General features: G+C 37.6%; 1 pseudogene; it reads right to left on the minus strand.

Moving 5' to 3' along the window:
* Positions 1-5,443: 5,443 nt before the first annotated feature.
* On the minus strand, positions 5,444-6,740 carry LOC133771197 (tRNA pseudouridine(38/39) synthase-like; annotated as a pseudogene).
* Positions 6,741-7,530: the final 790 nt, after the last annotated feature.

Below are 7,530 nucleotides of genomic sequence, written 5' to 3' on the forward strand. Positions count from 1 at the left end.
TGAAAGGTTTGACCTTACTCTAAGAGCCATAGGAAGCCACTGAAAGGTTTTATGAGGGTTTGGAAAACTGTTTGTGAGAGGAAACCACCTATGTGTCTAACAGAAGGAGAAAGACTTTAGATATTAAAAACACAATTAGAATATTTTTCATTATTAAAAATATCTATTAGGGGTTTTACATGGCATGGAAAATGAAGCTAACTAAACTAAGATTTTTTTTAAAGGATTTCTTTATTTATTTGAAAGGCAGAGTGACAGAGAGGGAGACACAGAGACAGGGAGAGACACAGAGAGGGAGGGAGGGGGAGAGATATAGAGACATAGAGATACACATAGAGAGAGAGAGAGAGAGAGAGAGAGAGAGAGATCTTCCATCTGCTGGTTCACTCCCCAAACTCCTACAACAGCCAGGGCTGGATGAGGCTAAAGTCAGGATCCTGGAACTCCTTCTGAGCCTCACACTTGGGTGGTGGGGACCAAGCACGTGAGCCACCATCTGCTGCTTTCCAGGCACATTAGCAGGAAGCTGGATAGGAAGCCTGGTAGCTGGGACTTGGGCACCCAGCTATGCAATGTGGGTGTCCCAAGCAGAGGCTTAACCTGTTGTACCACAATGTCTGACCCTAAACTAAGGTTTTGTATTAAGTGCGATATCAACTAGATTAATATATGTACATGAAGGGAAAAAGTTAGCCATGGTTGTCTATAATTTGAGAGTTTCAGTGAATCATTTCTGATTTTTCCATACCTTTATACAAATGTACATTAATTTGACAAGTCTAGGAAAACATTGCAATATTTTTATTTGTGATTCTTCTGAGTTTGTAGATAGTCAAGTAAGTTATTCGTGGGACCACTGAAAGAATATTTTAGGATAAAACTTGATTCATTTGCATTTTCTTTGCTTAATTTTTTTGAATATGGATGAATCTATCAAATTTGCATATATGATTCCCACAGCTGTTAATTTGGTATCTTATACCTTAAAAGTGAACATGTGTGTGTAGAAAAGAGTTAACATAACATACCTGAGACTGTTGTCTTCAAGAAGACTTGTTTCTAAGGGACTTTGCTGGTCTCTGGGAACTTGGATTTCTCAGAGGTTCTCACTGTTCTTGGCACTAACAAGAGTGGCTCCCTGTGCCTAGACAATTTATACAAACAATGTAGTTTGTGGTAAATACCCTACTTTCCTTCTGGGAGTCTGGAATTTGGGGACTTGCTGGATAGAGCTTGGCTCCGTGGCCAGCACCCAGTGACAGTCTTGGATGGTGAGTCTCTAAGGAGTTTCCATGATAGATAGCACTTCACACATGTTGTCACAACTCTCTGCCAGAGGAATTCAGTGCATCATGTGTGACTACAGTGGGACATGACTCTTATAAGCTTGGGTATAATTTCCTATGGGCTTAGTTTTCATTTTATTTTGATATTTTTGCTGTAATAAATTTTCACTATGGGTATGGCTGTATGCTGAGTCCTATGAATTTTCCTTAGCAAAGCAACAAACCTGAGCATGGTTTGGGGGACCAAAACCCAATGAGCCACCTAAAACATCACCTTGCTGTAACTCTTATTCCAGAATTATATTTGTAATTGTTGAATACATACCATTTAAATGCAGCAGTTTTAGTGAGGAAAATGCTGACTCCATCATTTCAGGAAGAGATTGTCCTAGAGACATCATTCCACCGAGTGGTTGAGATGCAGATAAAGAGGCTTGTGTCTCACAGTGGAGTGTCTGGGATCAATTCCTGACTCTGACTCCAGCTTCCTGCTAATGAATACCCTAGGAGGCACTGGTGATGGCTCAAGTGATTGTGAGAGACTTGGACTGTGTTCCTGGCCACTGGTTCCCAGCTTTGGCATTGCAGGCATTCGGGGAGTGAACCAAGAGATGGAACAATGCTCTCTATCACTCTTTCTCTCTGTCTCTCAAATAAGTCATTTTTATTAAAAAAAAGTGATATTATATTTACATTTGCATCTGATAACATAGAAGTAGTTAAACTGTGCTTATTTTAAGTATGTATACTATTGAGTTGATTTGGGCATTTGTGATTCACAATAACAGCTAAGCTGTATTTGAAATAAAACATTCCTAGTAACTTCTGACTATTGTGTAGGTCATCAAAAACCAAATAGTTTCTATGTTATATTTTACAAAATTTTCCTATTTTGTTTACACTTATTAGAATTCAATATAAGATATTGCTTTAGCTTTACATGTCATGTGTTATGTTTTATTGTCAAAGCATGCTTATTGAAAACAAGATATGAAAATATCATTTAGCCACTATACAGTGACAAGCACTGCTGACATTTCTACTTACGTCTTAGCAAACTATCCCATTTCTTCCTTTCCATTCGTGTCTTTTATGCCCACACACACAATTTTTTAAATAGAATTGGAGTATGTGTGTAGGTTCTTGCTTTGTTGCACTTAACATTGAAATATTAAGATTTTCATGTTAGCATCTTTTGGCCGGCGCCGCGGCTCAATAGGCTAATCCTCCACCTGCAGCACCGGCACACCAGGTTCTAGTCCCAGTTGGGGTGCCAGATTCTGTCCCGGTTGCTCCTCTTCCAGTCCAACTCTCTGCTGTGGCCTGGAAAGGCAGTGGAGGATGGCCCAAGTGCTTGGGCCCTGCACCCGCATGGGAGACCAGGAGAAGCACCTGGCTCCTGGCTTCGGATCAGTGTGGTGCGCAGGCCACAGCAGCCATTGGGCGGTGAACCAACAGAAAAGGAAGACCTTTCTCTCTGTCTCTCTCTCTCACTGTCCACTCTATCTGGCAAAAAAAAAAAAAAAAAGTATCTTTTTAGAGCAAAATCTCCTTTGCCTCATGAAAGTCTTACATAATCAACTAAACTCATTTTCTGATACACTGAGACAGTTATTCAAGTTTTAATATTTAATCCATTAGCATACTTGATCCAGATTTTCAAAGGATTATATTTGAAAAGTATTATAGAAAGGCATAAAAGATAAAAGGGATAAAATGATTTCAAAGATACATTTTACATAAAAGTATCACAGGTTAAATTCTAAAGAAAATATAATTGGATGTTTACATAATCTTGGAGGAAGGCATTTTGAATGTGACTTTAAATGATAGAAACAATTTTTAAAAAGATTATTTTTTTTACTGAAGATAAAGCATATTGCTATAAAAGAGAAAACATTAAAAAATTATTACTGGACAAATAAAAAACTGAAACAGAGAAACAAATTGGGAAAATTGTCTGATTCCTATTTGAAAAATCAATGAAAACCTACATATTTATTAGAAGTAAGTAAATAAATGCAACAATTGATAAATGGAAAAAAAGCAATAATGGGTTGTTTATAATATCCAAGAAAATATGAAACATTTCCAACTTCAGTAAAGAAAATAATAAAAAAATGCAATTTAAAATAATACAAATACATTCTGTTCTGTCAAACTGTTGTCAAAGAAGAATTCTAGGACCTGATGCATAATACTTGACATAAAGTCAGTTCCTCAAATACTTGCTAATTATAAATGCTTGAACACAAATCTCCAGCATTGTTCATTTAACAATGATGTGTGGGCATTCAGTAACCTTTTTTATAAAGGCGACTTGGGCTTTATGTCAGATGAATACCATTCTTTATACAGGAACCCAGGCTTCTAGGTGAAGTATGTGTATCATATCTTCATGTCTTCCATAAGATGTATGACATGACTTCTCCAACATGCTTAGAACCAATAGAGAGACATAGTCTGTGTAAGTCTAAGTCACGTCTGTGGATGTTAGTTTTAATTGCTAGTTGTTGGATACCATTCTAGACCTGTTGAATCAGAATCTTTAGAGGTAAGTCTAGAGAATTTACAAGCTACCCACAAGACTCATAAAAACACTGAGGTTTGAGCACCTCTGGGCTGGATGCCAAAAACACACAATAAGAACTAATTAATATGTAAGGCTATTTTCATAACGTGCTGCAGTCTGTATCTCCCAAGATGTTGTGATAATAGTTTTTATTAGCAGTTCACATGATGATATAAGGATTATTCCTTAGAAATTTTCAGATATCACAGAACTGCCAAAGTTAATGTATGCCTTGGATAATTGCATCAAATGCAACAGGTTGAAACAACTAGAGCAAGATGAAATTTGATAGAAATAAATGTGAGGCCATGTACTTTATTCCAAATATCAGGGGCACAAGGGACAAGATGATAAAGACAGTGTTAGCTTAGTCACATTGAGAATTGAAAAGTCACAGAGCTTCATCAGTAGTCTGACTCAGTATCAGTCAACACTATGAATTAGCATCTCAAGGACGAATGTAATGTTAGGATGGATGAATGTAAATAAAGCAACTAGAATAACCAAGAAAGTAGACCTTGATTTTATGCCAATCATGCCACACCAAATGTAATGAAGGTAGATGCCAGACTTTAGGAAGGCTATTCATAAATTAACCCATATTCATAGAAAAATCAACAAGTCTTAAAAATGTACTTGAATTCACACATTGAAAGAAGAGAAATTTTCAGCCTGAAATGGGATGAACTAGCATTGGGGAAGGGATGCATAACTGGCAGATCTTTTAACTTGATTTTTTGGATTGGATCTATATGGAATTTATGGAATAATCTAGGAAAGATTGGCATCTTTACCATATTGAGTTTTTCTATCCCCGATAAAGCAGCCCTTAGTCCTTCCATAGAATTCTTCAAAAGTTTTAAAATTAAGATACAATTTAAATACCATTAAATTACCACTTTTAAAGTATATAATTGAGTGGATTTAAATATATTCACAGAGTTGTGCAAACCTCGTCATCACTGTCTAATTATTATCGCATCTTCCTATAAATATACCATAAAGACTTCCTATAAATACACTATAAATAGTGTGGATGGACAAAATGTATCTTGTATATTCATTTATCAGTTGATGAATTGTGGATGGTATCACTTTTTTGGTAATTATATATAATTCTGTGAACATTATGTACAAATTTTGTGTGAACACATGTTTTCAATTTGTTTTATGTTTCACAGAGCCTAAAATATTTACCCTATGATTCCTTCATAGAAAGTTTACCAACCTCTGCAGTAGATTTATATGCTTCATAAGAAAATATCCTGTACCTTTGACACCAGCAAGGTCAGGCTTTAATGATTTGAACACAAGGCACAGGTCTCCAGGTGTACACAAATGCATTTCTATTTTCAATTGCTTTTTGCACCCTGTATCTCTTAAATCTTTTGGACAAACAAGAGGGAACGTTTGAACTCTTTTTTAAGTAAGTATTTCCCCAATACAGTCTTAAAATCCTTTTTCAGAAGAGCTGCTCAAATGAATTTCTAGGACTTCCAGCAATAAATATTACTTTTGTATTTCTTTTCTACCTTCCTACCACTAGCTGGTTGTTGCTTCCTAGGTCCTGCCGAGTTTTCTGTGCTTAAATGATGCTTTTGATTTCTGTATCAACACGGGGCCTCCCTCTTTGTTAGAGTCTCTTGTTTGTATTCTCTTGTTCTAGTGTGTCAGTACAGTCCCTTTGCAGTTTGTTTCTGCCTTGTGGAATAAGTGTGGGTACTAAATGTGTCCCCTGTGTATAATACTGGATCCAGGATTCCAATGCTTGGTATTTAGGATGATCTACAAGGGGGTTTATATGTGTGTATTTTCACGCCTTCTACAAAGATGCTGGTGTGCTTTATGATAGGGGCTTACCATTTCTCCATTCTATCACTCCATCCATCCTCAGCCCTGTGCCAAAGGTACTGCAAACAGAGGTACTGCAACAGAGTCCAGTCCTTGTAACATGCCATATGAACATGTGAGTTTTGAGAGCATAATTGGCACATTGTTGCCAGTAGGTGGGTGACATTGAACTGCTGGACCTCCTATTCATAGATCCACTTGATGTCTTCAAACTTACAATCGTGTTAAGACTAGAGGAAATTCTACAACCATGCTGCACTGAGAATTCTTACATTCAGCAGCTCATCAATGATGTCTGGCTTCACCATTCGTTGGCCAATCAGAAAGAGGACAGCCTTCACACAGCAGGCTTGATGACCCAGGAATGCCTGTTCAGTCACTTCAAATTGGCATAACTGGGATTGTTCTTGCCACCTCTCCTCACCCAATTACAATCACTAAATCAGCATGAGGGAAAACATAGTGGTAAGTCTGCTTAAGCCAGCCTAGCGCGGAAGCTGGGATCTACAGGGGCCCAGGCCAGTACACGGGTGTCTGGAGGGAGCACCCTACTGAGGATGTGGGTTCAACAGATCTCTTTAGCAGCATCATTGGTGTCATCTTTTAAATTACTGTCTTCTGAATCTCTGGCCATTGGAATTGAGAATGAAGAACATGAGAAATTTTCTGTCCAAAGACTCCTTTGTCTGTTCATCCACACCAGTGAGAGTTGCACGACTGCTTTCCATTAGTTGAGTCTTTGTTACTGCCTCAAACAGTTTCTCCTCAGTGGTATTGGTTGTGTTTTCCTGACCAGCAAAGCCCTAATATCCCCTGCCCAGGAAGGCTCCTCTCAGGAAACACATCTTCCACCAGGAGCACTGAAATCCAACATATGCTTAGCTTTTCCAGCTCCTGAAGACTTGTCTTTAGCATTTGAGTCCTTGTGGTTGGCCTCTTCCTTTTAAAATCTTTGTACCTCCTCTTCCAGTTCTTTTATTCTTCTTGGGAGTTTCTCAGTCTGGTTTTCTACCTATATCATTTTCAGCCATGATGTGATGACCCCAGAACTGAACAAATCACACAGGTCCACCTGCCCTTCCCAGCGCTGTCCCCATGGCAAGGCTCATGGTCCTCAGTTTTCTTGGTGCATACCTGGGAGTGAAGCATCTGGATGGTGTGGTGACTCAGCATTAAGAGGAGAATTGCCATGGCTGAACAACTTTACACTCCTACTGGAAATGTACAAGGTTTCCAGTTTTCCCCTATTCTCACCAACACTCATTATTATCTTTTTTTTTAATCATAGCCATCTTATTGGGTGTGAAGTGGTATCTCATTATGGTTTTATTTCAACTTATAAGTGGCAATGGATAATGATTCATTTGTTGGTACCTCTGTGCATTTTCTTTGAAGAATTGTCTGTCCCAATTTGCTTATTTTTTAGTTAGATTATATACTTGTTGACTTGAAATAATTCTTTATGTATTCTGGATACAACCTCTTATCAGGTATATGCTTTGCAAATATTTTCTCCAATTCTGTGTGCTAACTTTAATTTATAAACCCTCAATTCTGTCTCATTGATCGGTACATCCTCTTATGTGAGGTACCATACAGAATACATTACTGTAGCTTTGTGGTAAGTTTTAAAATTGAGAAGTGCAAGTCCTTTGATTTGATTTTCTTTTATAAGAGTGTTTTGGTGATTCTGGGTCCTTTAAATTTCTGTATAAATTTCAGTAACAGCTTGGTAATTCCTATAAAGAAAAAATGACAGCTGAACTTCTAATATGCATTGCGCTGAATCTATAGATCTATCTATATAATATCATTCTTAAT

Source organism: Lepus europaeus, chromosome 12 (genome assembly GCF_033115175.1).
Source record: "Lepus europaeus isolate LE1 chromosome 12, mLepTim1.pri, whole genome shotgun sequence".
NCBI lineage: Eukaryota > Metazoa > Chordata > Mammalia > Lagomorpha > Leporidae > Lepus > Lepus europaeus.